This window comes from Mesoplodon densirostris, chromosome 10 (genome assembly GCF_025265405.1).
Source record: "Mesoplodon densirostris isolate mMesDen1 chromosome 10, mMesDen1 primary haplotype, whole genome shotgun sequence".
In the NCBI taxonomy this organism is placed as follows: domain Eukaryota; kingdom Metazoa; phylum Chordata; class Mammalia; order Artiodactyla; family Ziphiidae; genus Mesoplodon; species Mesoplodon densirostris.
Genome location: NC_082670.1, coordinates 14,088,574 through 14,102,318, shown reverse-complemented (window position 1 = coordinate 14,102,318; position 13,745 = coordinate 14,088,574).

Sequence of the window (13,745 nt, the reverse complement as noted above, 5' to 3'; positions counted from 1 at the left end):
TCGGTGGGTCTGGCCTCTGGGGTTGTCAAAGGAAATACCAAGAAGCATTGCAAAGATTTTGAGTATTTCTGGAAATTTATTTGTTAATTCTTCTAAATCTTGGAAAATGTTATGTTTTTTCTTTTATCAGAACACCAAATTAATTCATATCTCCCAGATGAGCCATTCATTTTCTGAATTTTTCTCTTTTGATTACCAAGAGTTGCATATACTTCGCATGAACTCCCTCTCTTCATTTATTCTCTATAATTTTTTTCATTCTTAAGTTCAAATTGCATTACAAGCACCATTAACAACAACAAAGAAATTGTTCAGGTGTAACTCTTGTGTTCCGATCAAAGCTATTTCTCTCAAGGTGATTCATATTCTCAAACTTTCAAAGATGTGCAAACGTTTATGTCGTTACTAATATACCAGCAAAGCTTCAGCTGTACCAAAGACCAGAAGTAAAATTAGAGCAGTGAACTAATTAACGTTGTATGTGCTAAAAGAAACTGGCAGTTATTTTTTTGTATTTACCACTTGAGAATGGGAGGGTGGAGTTTGTCAAGTTTAAAACCCAAAGCGTTGACAAGGTTCCCCTCAAGACTTATAATCATGACTCAAATAGTATTACTACTGGCAGCATGCAATGTCATCTTTAAGAAACTTAAAAACTGGCACCAGAGAACCAATTGCGCTGCATCTGGGAAAAAGAATTGAGTGCATTTTGGCTTTTGAGCTTTTCAGAACAACAGAATTACTTCTCTTCTGACTGAGAAGCTATAATTGTAGCTCTGATTAAAAAAAAAAAAGATCTCTTGAGACAAATTCTTCTTTTAAAAAATCTAAATTAGACTGTTTACCCTTAACTTAAAATTGTGCACTCCAATGAAGGTTTATGCAAGATTGTGTTAGTGTCTGTACTGTTTTTCTACAGGGTTTAAAACCTAATGATCTGGGGCTTCCCTGGTGGTGCAGTGGTTGAGAATCTGTCTGCTAAGGCAGGGGACATGGGTTCGAGCCCTGGTCTGGGAGGATTCCCACATGTCGCGGAGCAACTAGGCCTGTGAGCCACATCTACTGAGCCTGTGCTTCTGGAGCCTGTGCTCCGCAACAAGAAAGGCCGCGATAGTTAGAGGCCCACGCACCGCGATGAAGAGTGGCCCCTGCTTGCCACAACTAGAGAAAGCCCTCACACAGAAAAGAAGACCCAACACAGCAAAAATAAATAAATTAATTAATAAACTCCTACCCCCAACATCTTCAAAAAAAAAAAAAAAACCTAATGATCTTTGGACTGTCACTTCCACTTCTTCAATGTCTGGTTGAAATGACTTCATACTTGTAGGGGAACTTATCACTTGGGAGGGCTTGGTCTGTCTGCCTTTCAAAATGCTTTGCAGAAATTGTTGGGAATAAGCCTGGTAGAGTGGAATGGAAGTGGCTCTTGATGTATTTTGTCATCTATTTTTTCTCTTCTCAGTTTTTTTTTTTTCACATGCTAATGCTGGCTACTAAAAGCATCTTTCATTCCTTCTGCCTAGCAACCGATCTACTTCAGGAAGAGACAATTGTGTTGCAGCAATGGAGAGGAATCAAAGCCTATCAAAGATTAAGATGGATTCTTAGCCAGAACAGCCTGGGTTTGAATTCCAGCTCTGGCTTTTACAGCTGTGTGACCTGGGGCAGGTCACTTCATTGCTCTATTCTGTTTTTGCATCTGTAAAACAGGGATGATAGTATCAGTGCCTACCTCAATGGATTATTTTAGAGATTAAATGAGCTCACTTTTGTAAAGTGCTTGGAACACAGCTTGGCACTTGGTACATGTTATATATTTTGAATTAATTAAGTTAAAATAATTGCTCTCAACTGTGAAGGCTAGAAACAAGACAAATGTCCATCAACAGGAGGCTGCTTAAATCAGATATAGTACATCTGCAGAACTATACAATGTAAGTATTAAAAAGAATGTGGTGGGCTTCCCTGGTGGCGCAGTGGTTGGGAGTCCGCCTGCCGATGCAGGGGACACGGGTTCGTGCCCCGGTCCGGGAAGATCCCACATGCCGCGGAGCGGCTGGGCCCGTGAGCCATGGCCTCTGAGCCCGCGTGTCCGGAGCCTGTGCTCCGCAACAGGAGAGGCCACAACAGCGAGAGGCCCGTGTACCGCAAAAAAAAAAAAAAAAAATGTAGCAAGTTCCTCTGTCTTACATGGGAAGAGCTTCAACACAAAAAGCGCTATCTATCTATCTATCTATCTATCTATCTATATATACTGTACCATAGCCCCAGGTAATGCCTTGGAAAAGAGGATGAGGGTTGAGGGTGTTCAGTGCTAGCTCTCAGTTCCCGAAGAGAACACTAATGTTGTATTTAATGCAAAAGACACCAGCAACGTAGTTCAGAATCTCTTATATGTGTCTTTATTCTTTTAGGTAACAAATTTAAGTTCATGTCCTTAATCTTTCACAATTATCCTTTTCCCCCCTACTAAAACCATAATGAATCAGACTTTTATTAAAAAAATAATAACTGAAACTGGATTAATTTTTTGGTAGAAAAAAAGGGTATATAATAAAAAAAAAAGAAGCCTCCCAAACTCCCAAGTCTCTGTGCCACTCAGAAAACACTGTTGATTGTAGTTACCTCTGTGTTCTTCCACACCTCATTTTCTATGTGTGTGTGTGTATAAATGGTGGGAATTATATGTTCACTTTGGGAGTTAGTTTCCTACTCTGCAAAATGAGGATAATACTTGTATGTATGGGAATACAAATGTTTTGCTGTGTAACCCCAGAGCCTAGAACTTCAAATGTTATTCGTATCAATCAGGTCATGCAATTTTCTTTTTTTTTTTTTTGCTTATCAAATTGGAAACTTGTTTTTATTTTTAAATTTTATTTTATTATTTTTTTCTTTTTTCATCTTTATTGGAGTAGAATTGCTTTACAATGTTGTGTTAGTTTCTGCTGTACAACAAAATGAATCAGTTTTATGTATACATATATCCCCATATCCCCTCCCTCTTGAGCCTCCGTCCCACCCTCCCTATCCCACTGAGGGTAGCTGTACACAAAGACTCTTAAAAAGACAGGGCAAAAATCCCTTGGGAAAAAAAAATTAGGTCATGCAATTTTGAGTTGCCTTACTGGAAGCATGGTATCAACTAAGCATGGCATCAAGTCAAGTTAAGGCATGGTCCCAATTTACTCTGTGACTCCTGGAAGTCTATGTTCTACTCTCAGAGTCCCAGTTTAAAAACAACATATGAAAACTAGTTTGAATTTAGAGATGAGTGATCAAGATCATGAAGGACTTGGCACTATGTGTGTGAGGTTTGATTAAAGAAAAGGAGAGGGCCTCCCTGGTGGCGCAGTGGTTAAGAGTCCGCCTGCCGATGCAGGGGATACGGGTTCGTGCCCCGGTCTGGGAGGATCCCATATGCCGCGGAGCGGCTGGGCCCGTGAGCCATGGCCGCTGGGCCTGCGCATCCGGAGCCTGTGCTCCGCAACGGGAGAGGCCACAACAGTGAGAGGCCCACATACCGCAAAAAGAAAAAAACAAAAAAAAACAAAAAAAAAAGAAAAGGAGAATTTAGCCTGGAGGAAAAAGGTACATGAGGATAAAATGTTGCTAGGTTGTCATATGGGATAGAAATTAGATTTGATCTATAAGGCACCAACAGGTAAACTATCTTTTGGGTTTTTTTTTTTTTTTTTTTTTTTTGGTACGCGGGCCTCTCACTGTTGTGGCCTCTCCCGTTGTGGAGCACAGGCTCGGGACGCGCAGGCTCAGCGTCCGTGGCTCACGGGCCCAGCCGCTCCACAGCATGTGGGATCTTCCCGGACTGGGGCACGAACCCGTGTCCCCTGCATCGGCAGGCAGACTCTCAACCACTGCGCCACCAGGGAAGCCCAGGTAAACTATCTTTAATGGGGAGAATTAAGAGAGAGATTTTTGTCTCAGTCTATGAACGAATTTTTATGGGTAAAAACTGTCCAAAGATGGTATAAACAATAATGGTTTTCTTCACTGTAAAAAGAATGCATGTCCTTTTAAGAAAATCAGAGAACAAAAAATGTTGAAATATAAACATTGTTATTATTTGGAAATCTCACCATCTGTTTAAACTCAAGCATGTTAATGCATTGTTGAAAAAAGTTTTGAGTTTAATAGTTCAGTGAATTTGGCAGATGTGCATGCAGCACTTGGTCCAGAGCTCAGCAGTGAAGTTACAGACAGGATGGCACTTAGATTAAATAACATTTTGGGCCCCTTTCAAATCTGGGAGCCTATTATCTTATAAATGCCAGAAGCATTGATTCTATTGAGTGCATAGCTCAGGCTGGCCTTAGTTCTAGGCCTCCTGTGAATATGTGAGTGTTAGCTCAATCCTTGCACTGTAACAGCTCCATCCACAGCTGGAAATGGAAACAACTAGAATGGAAAGCTGATGCAGTTGCCAAGCAACTCAGATTTGGATAAATATGGCTCTCTTTTCTGGTGTACCAGATAAGTAGATCAACAAACATTCTTTTGAATATGACTCAATCTTATCCTATGAGTACAGTTATAAAATTAAAGAACTAAGGCAGATATTTAGGTAATTCAGGGCAAAAATTTCTATGAATAATCTAAAAATTAAAAAACCCAAATGGCTTGACCCATGTGAAAAATGTCCTCCATCCTACATTTTAATGTGTGAGTAGGACAGAGTCTCAGCAACACACTTCTCCTTGAGTAGGCAGTAGATGGGGTAGCACCAGAGACAGAAAAAGAAGAGAAAGAGAACTGAAATGTGCAACTGTATTTCTTCTATAACTTGGAGTTGATTTGCGAGTTGGGATGTCTTTTTTTAGAATCTTGGACCACAGTCCGTAGCTGCTAGCAAGACAATGAGGTCAGTTTCTGGCAGCAATGAAATGGTTGTTTCCCCAGCTAGACTCTGAGCTCTTTGAGGGCATTTAGTTTTGTATTTCACAATGTCCAGAAAGCATAGAGTATTAGGTATTAATTTACTACAATTACAGATCAAATATTCCTTGATATATGTATATTCACTTATGTTTCCCAAATTTATGGGCACAAAATATACATATTATACTAAATATACCCAATAATATACATACCAATCAAGATACCTGAAATGATGCAAATGAATTTTCTGAATATATTTATTATTATTGTGACACTTAAAAGCTTAAGCTAAGAAAAGCATTTTTCCTGCAACAGTGGTGAAATATTGAAATTCACACATCAAATCCTTTTTCAACAATCCACTGCCATGCTTGTGTTTAGAAGATGGTCAAGTTTCAAAATATTAAGTGTTTATATTTCAATAGTTTTCTTTTTCTGATGTTTAGAAATGACTTGTATTCTTTTTACAAGAAAGAAAACCATCATTATTTTATAATAATTTTTTTAAAAACCTAGGAAGATTCCAACTATTCCCAGTGTAGAGGATGACATTTGCCTAAATCATGCTAAACTAGCTCCTCTAGGTACCCATATGGCAGAGGGTGAGAAATGAGTATGGAGTGGAAATCCTGAACATTGGGGCTGAAGGCTCTATATTCAATCGGCTGCTCTAGAGTTGGCTTGGATTGAAGGTCTGGCAGCCACACTTCAATCATGGCTAAGGAGTCTGCAGTGGCTGCTGCTACAAGTCTCTTCCCATCTCCCCATTCCACACATCCTACTCAGCTGTCCCCACCCCCACCCCTAACCCACAGTCACTCTTGTAAATTTCTAGGGGCTTTGCATTGCCAACAGTTTTGGGAGTCACCAGATCCAAGAGGCATAAAAGGAAGGGTACTGAGGAAAGTTTTCTTGTAGCCTCAAAGGGCAAATTGTTTGAAGGAGGAAAAATGGGGCTGGATAAATATAAGAGGAAAATCAGATTCTCTGAAGGCCACCTGGTGTATAGTAAGTTCTCCCCTTAATGCACACATTAGAGGTTCTGTGTTATTATTGTCACAAGTCTAGGGATTAAGCATTGTCATCATCCTTATTTATAAAGACATTGAGATGCGAAAAGGTAAAAGGCTGAGCCAAGATTTGTTTTCTCATTCTGCTGGACACAAAGCCATTAACTGACCTTTTGAGAAAGATTTTTTAGAGCAGACAGAATCAGTAAGAGAATAGGCTTCATTTAATTTAAATCACTACCACCACTGCTGTTCCCTCTCTTATATGGGCAGAGATGACTCTATTTAAATCAGGGCGTTCCCATTTTTCTCATTCCTCTCAAAGATGTTAACGATTATGAGCTCTTTAAGGGCAAGATCATGTCTCAATCCCTTTTGCATCCATAGCACCTAGTACAGTGGCTGACACCCAGCATGGAGGTGTGGAATGAAGCTGATGGGGAGAAGACCATTGGCATATTATCTCCATAAAAAGGTGTGAAGGAGTTTCAAGCTTATGAAGACCTGGGATTTTGTTTTACCTCTGCCACTAGCTTACAGTCCTGGGAAACTGACTTACCTAATCTGTGCTTTGATTCTCTATGAATAACATTAAGTAGGTTGACTCATGTGTTCTTGCCTTTTGCCCCTAAGCTTCCGTGTCTACAGGAAGGCTTATGTTTCCATAGAGAATGGAAACATTCTGCTGGAATATTTAGTTCATATCATCAGTAGCACCTGCCAGCTCTTACATAGCTCAAATTCAAGGCGCATAGTTTACCACTTTAGAGGAACCTTGTGCTCACAAGAAATTAAGAAAAGCAAACAGTCAACAAGCCCAGGCATTGTTGAAAAATAATCATGGCAACTCTGGAATCAACTTTTACATAATAGCAGCTATTTACTATAATTTGGTGGAAGCCAGTCTGGAGACCTACTGAGTATATAATATGACTCCGTTCTGTATAGTAAGTAGCTTTCCTTTAGGAAAAAGATTCTCTGTTATGTTGAAAGGACTCTACTTACTTATGGAGATGTGAAAATGTTAACTTCCAGAATCTAAAGAATATAGTCTCCTCTCAGGAAGATGTTGTGCAAAGGCAAAATGAGAAGCACAATACCAATATGTTTGTGTGCGCATGGAGGGGAGTTTTTAAAAATTCAATTAATTCTTAATTCAAGACGTTGTCTTAGTAACTACTATTTCAAGATGCTCAGTGCCTGCAACGTAATTCATAGCTTCACCAAGGCAGGAGAAAAATAGAAAAAGACAGAACCTTAAAATACCCTTGCCAATTAAATCCTGAATTATTTTTGACTCTGAGAATAGTCAGTCATTTTATTTAAGCTGTTAAGGATGATAAAGAACGCATTGATTCTTCATGTTTCCACTTACATTTTCATTGCTTCACAATCTTCAGTGTGTTTTGGGGGTTTCAACTAATCTCCTCTACCTCCAAATCCAAGATGTTAAAAATAAAGACCAGCTTAATATTTGAATTTTACCTTGAAGGCTAATGACAAAATAATGGAGTTCATGACGCAAGTCACCAAATCCCCATCATCCCAGGGCAATCTCAAGAAATGCAGAAGGTGTGGCATGGTGGAGCCACAGACCACACACCAAAGCCAGCCAGTACTTTCTTGTTTACTCTTTAGAATGAGAAGTTCATTGTTTTAGGGCACAGAAATCAAGACGACTGCATAGATTCATAGCAAACCTCGAAGGTTCATTTAAAATTTCAATAACTGCCCATTAGAAAGCTTCTCATATGGTAGGTTCCTGTGGAAGGTCTTGTTCCTTGGCTGCTGAAAAGCTATTCCCCTCTCCCTTTCTCCTGACATCCCTTCTACAGATGCTTAAAAGCCAAGCAGTTGCTTTTGTAGCTTTTTGTCTAACAAGGGATGGTGATATGATAGCATTGAGATAATCAGAATTCTGCTGGGTGTTTCTAGGTGAGCTTGCTGTCCCCATAACAAGGGATAAACGTCCAGCAGGACCTTTCTCCTTTCCCCCTCATTCCTGTCTTGAATGCAGGCATGATGTCAGGATCTTTAACACTTATGTGGCCACCAGGAGGCCACAAACATAAAGAAAAGGCCAAGAAACTTTCAGGGATGCACCTCCACTGGATTAATGCCAGCAAATTCCTCTGTCTAGACTTTTAATATACATTTAAAATATATATTTAAAAACCTTTTATTTGTTTAAGATGTAGATTGGGTTTTACGTTGCTTGCAAAGCATCCGTAGCTGATCGAGTGTTTCACATACATCATTTATAATTCCCACAACACTCCGGAAGGTAGCCATTATTATCCCTATTTTATAAATGAGGAAATGGAGGCACAGAGTCTAAATTACTTGTCTGAGGCTACACAACGGCCTCATCACTTTACTAGCATTTCCAATTTTTAAAATAGGTGTCATTTACTGGCTAAATATGAAAGTTTCCTGCACTTACAGCATTCTCCCTCTGTGTGTGTGTGTGTGTGTGTGTGTGTGTGTGTGTGTGTGTGTGTTGTATTCTTCCCACTAGGAAAGTTTGGCTCTAGTCTGATTCTACTACAACCTGCTTTCCAGACTGCTCCTCATTCAGTTTCCTGTCCTGTAAAATGATGGGTTGGATTACAGTGCAAAAATCTCTTCCAGCTCTAAAGTTCTATGAGGCCATCATGTCCTCATAAGATTGTGAGCTTCACAACACTATGGATTCTGTCTTTTGTTTGTTTGTATTCAAGCCCATATTGCTTTGCCTGTGGCAGATATGCAGTAATTATATTATGTATGGTTTAATTAAATTCCAATCTAAGGATGTATAAAAGAAGCCTCAAGTACCTTGGGGAAATATTAATTCAAGCTCATAAAACAGACATTGGAAATGATATTCCTTAGAAGAAATATACCATACAAGTGCAAGATTCATTAATCTACTCAAGGAATGTTTGTTACATATCTCTTATGTGTCTGGTCTCTTTTTTTTAAATTAATTAATTAATTTATTTTTGGCTGTGTTGGGTCTTCGTTGCTGTGCACGGGCTTTCTCTAGTTGAGGAGAGCGGGGGCTACTTTTCCTTGTGGTGCGTGGGCTTCTCATTGCGGTGGCTTCTCTTGTTGCAGAGCATGGGCTCTAGGCACACAGGCTTCAGTAGTTGTGGCATGCAGGCTCAGTAGTTGTGGCTCACAGGCTGTAGAGCGCAGGCTCAGTAGTTGTGGCACACGGGCTTAGTTGCTCCGCAGCATGTGGGATCTTCCTGGACCAGGGCTCGAACTCATGTCCCCTGAATTAGCAGGAAGACTATTAACCACTGCACCATCAGGGAAATCCTATGTCTGGTCTCTTATGAACATGGGGCTGGTTGTGATTTTATGAGAAGTTGGCATTACAGTTGGGGGATGTACATGAGGAGTTACAGTACAGCACAGCAAGTGTGATGATTCAAGGACATATAGGAGAAGATTTCAGGCCCAGGCAATCCAGCCTGGTGAAATGCGGAAAAGCTCCATGGTGGGACCAATTGGCTGAGCTAAGTTTTGGAGGATGATGATAGATATCAACAGCAAATAAGAGGAGGTGGGGCGGGAATGACTCTGGCTGAGGAAACATGTCCAAATCCATTCAGACGCATAAGAACATGCCTTGAGAACTGCAGACTTGGTCTGTATGGCTGGAGTATAGGACATGGATGGAGTTGGGGAAGAGGCTAAAGAACTAAGATGGGGCCTGGTAACACAGGGCAGTATAACCATGCCGAGGGGGATGGATTTATTTTGGCAGGCAATGTGGTGCCAGGGATGTGATCAGATTTGAAACGTTAGAAAGATGGTCGTGTAATGTGAATTTGTAATATGGTCAATGTCATGCACAGTAGCCTCTTTTTTATTCCATATCCATAATATGATTGATATTCATATAGTCTATGAATAAGAGTGATAGAAGGGTTGCAAGAAGACCCAAAAGTAGAATGTTTCAAGGTTCCATGGGTAAGATGATGAGCATTTAAACTAAGGCAAGGAAATGGGGATGGAAAAGAATAGATAGTCATTAGTTATGTCAAGGAGGTAGAAAGATAATACTTTTGATGAATTAAATGATGGTGGGGCTGGGGGCATGGTGACCAAGAGTGTAGCACTCAGGAACCAAGCACAGGGAGGAAGTTTTGTGAAGCCAGATGATGATATTTGCTTTGGACACGTCTAGAATGCCATGCAGTGTCTAAGGACAAGATGTTCAGTAGAATACTGGACAAATATGGGTCTGGTGCTTAGACTCTAGGGAATCATGAGCTCGTAGCACAGTGATTCTCAACCCTTTGAAAACCAACATCTTCTTTATTTAACATATAAGAATACCCCTGCAATTCATAGATAATACGCACATATAGTAAATTGTTTAAGAATCCAAGTAACACTAGGTAAAGGAGAAATAAAAGGAAAGTAGTTTATTTTCTAAATGGAAATTTAATATTTACATACTTAGGCACGGCTACGTTTACAGTAAATAGTTAAAGGTTAGACCCTGCAGACCAGTTCATTTGTTCATTTAACTATTCTTCACTAAGTGCTTCTAGGTTATCAGTACAATTTCAGGCACTGGGAGAACAGCAGTGAAACAAAAGAGATACAGTCTCTGCTCTCATGGAATTTACATTCTCTAACGGGGCAAGACAGACAACAAACAAATAAATAAGGAAATAATAATGCAATTTCTTATAGTGATAAGAGCTATGAGAAAATAACATAAGATTGTGGGGATAAAGAGTGATTTGTAGTGAGGGAGGCTACTTCAGATGGTAAAGTCAGGAAAAGTCTCTCTGAGATATTAAAGATATGAAAGAGGTAGCCAGGTGGAGGAATCAGCAATATCCTAAGATGGAGAAAAGTTGTCTGTGTCTGAGGACCAGAAAGAAGGCCAATGTAGCAGGAGTGTACTGTTTTAAGATGAAATCACAGGAGTAAGCACAGGTCATGTAACCTAGGGCCTTGAAGGTCAACTTAGGAAGTTGAAGTTTTGTTCTAAGTGCCATACAAAACCATTGGAAAATTTTAATCAGAAATGTAACGTGATCTGCTTTACATTTTTTAAAGCACATTCTGGAGACTTCCAATTATGACAGCATGGCAGACTAGATGTCCTAAATGAAATCTAATCTGATTAAAATGCGAAATGAATCCCTCCTATTAAAAACAACTAAAAATTCTGGATAATTTTATATGTTTAACACTTTCAGGATCTTGCAAATAAGTAAGGAATTTGCAGATGCCAAAATGAAATGATACTAGGAATCCTACTTGGTACATGCCTGAAACTGGCTTTTATCCTAAGGGTGTTTGCAGCTTTGGTGAACTTTAATCTCTGTTTTGATCGATACTCAGGGCACAGAGAAGGAGATGAAGTCTAGGGTCCACCCAAGCTGGGAGTGTTATAGGGAACCCCTAGATAAAGCTCAGATCCCAAAAGGCTGGATCTTAAAGAGTGAACAAGAAATAAAACCACAGTGCAGAAGGAGAAAGCAGGCACTCCCATACATTGTTACTGAGAGTATAAAGTAGTATAACAATTTTGGAAGATGGTCTGGCTGTTTCTTATAAAACCTAGTTTAATCCTACCCTATAACCCAGCAATTCTACTCCTGAGGTTTTTACCCAACAGAAATGAAAATATACGTCCAAAAATTGACTTGTATGTAAATGTTCATAGAAGCTTTAGCCCCAAACTCGAAATAGCCCAAGTGTTCGTTAACCCAAGAATGGATAAACAAATTGTGGTGTATGTATACAATAGAATACTAACTAGCAATAAAATGGAACAGACTGGGCTTCCCTGGTGGCGCAGTGGTTGAGAGTCCGCCCACCGATGCAGGGGACACGGGTTCGTGTCCCGGTCCGGGATGACCCCACAGGCCGCGGAGCGGCTGGGCCCGTGAGCCATGGCTGCTGAGCCTGCGCGTCTGGAGCCTGTGCTCTGCAACGGGAGAGGCCACAACAGTGAGAGGCCTGTGTACCACAAAAAAAAAAAAAAAAAAAAAAAAAGGAACAGACTAATGATACATTTAACAACATGAATAAATCTCAAGAAAGAAGATTCACACAAAAGAACACAGTTGATTCTATTTATATGAAATTCTGGAACAAGCTAAACTTACCTAAGGAGGAAAAAATCTGAACAATTGATATCGCTAGAGTTGGAGATAGGGGACATGGACTGACTTTAAAGAGTCATGAGAAAACATTCCAGCATTATGTTAATGTTCTATATCTTATAGGATTAAAGCTCATAAAACAGAAAAATTAAAATTTGTGCATTTCATTTCATTTAAATTTTATGGATGTATATACACACATACACATATATATACACATATAAATATATATTTCTGTTTGATAATAAAAACAACAACAGATCACTCTTGCTATTTTGTGGTGAATGTGAATGGACCAAAAGGGTCAAGGGAAACCAGCTAGGAGGCTATTGCAGTGAATCAAGTGAAGCATGATGAGAGCTTAGCCTAGAGTAACAGCAATGGAGGTCAGGGAAAGTGGTTGAATTCATGATTTATTTTGGAGCTGGAGCCAATGTGAAATCGGATACAACAGTTGAAGAAAAGATAGGAATAAGAATGACTGCTAGGGCCTCCCTGGTGGCGCAAGTGGTTGAGAGTCCGCCTGCCGATGCAGGGGATACGGGTTCGTGCCCCGGTCTGGGAGGATCCCATATGCCGCGGAGCGGCTGGGCCCGTGAGCCATGGCCGCTGAGCCTGCGCGTCCGGAGCCTGTGCTCCGCAACGGGGGAGGCCACAACAGTGAGAGGCCCACATACCGCAAAAAAAAAAAAAAAAAGAATGACTGCTAATATTTTAGTCTGTATTATTAGGTGGATAGAGGTGTCATTAATTGAGAAGAAGAAGATTAGGAAAGGAAAAATTTGATGGGGGAACACAAAAATTCTCTTTTCTGACCATTTCAGTTTTGATAGCTATTTGATATTAAAAGTGAAGATACCAAGTAGATAGATAGTATAATAATCTGGAGGAGAGGTCAGGGCTTGAGATATAAATCAGAGAGTCTGAGCATGTAGGTGATATATTTCATCATTTGTAATATTAAAATATATGAAATGTTTAAATGCATATAACAGCTAGCTAGTTATATAAACAGTGGTATTCATAGTAGAATATCATGTAGCCTAACAAGGGCGTAGGTTCACATAGGCTGATACTAAAGATGTTCAGGATATATTGTTAAATCTATTTATTTATTTATTTGTTTGTTTGTTATTGAAGTATAGTTGATTTACAATATTGTGTTAATTTCTGTTGTACATATTCTTAAATTTTAAAAGCAAATGACATATCACATAATTTGTATTTAAAAATCACATATAAATGTTTGTGCATGAATAGAAAATTTCTGGAAGATACATAAGCAAGTGTCAACAGTGGTTACTTGTCCGGAGATGAAGTAGAGGCATGATATGGGGATGGTGGATTTTGCTTGTCCCTTTTTATTATTTCAAATTTTACCTTGAATATGTATTTTATAAATAAATATCAAGTAAATACCTAGGTGGTGATTGTGGTGGTATTGTTTTTTCCAAAGGGGCTTCTGGTTATGATAGAAAGAGAACCAATTTAGGAAAATGAAAGCCTAGTTTCTTCACTGACTCTTATGATGTCATGGGACCAATCATCTCTTCTACGTAGGCTTTAATTTTCTCATCAGTAAAGCATTATCATTAAGCAAACAGCTCTCTGCATTCAAAGTCTCATCTAAGCTAATTTTGCCTTATGCTACATTCAATTCAGGTTTAATTATTTACACCACACACCAACACATGGACTCAAATACTCTGCTTTA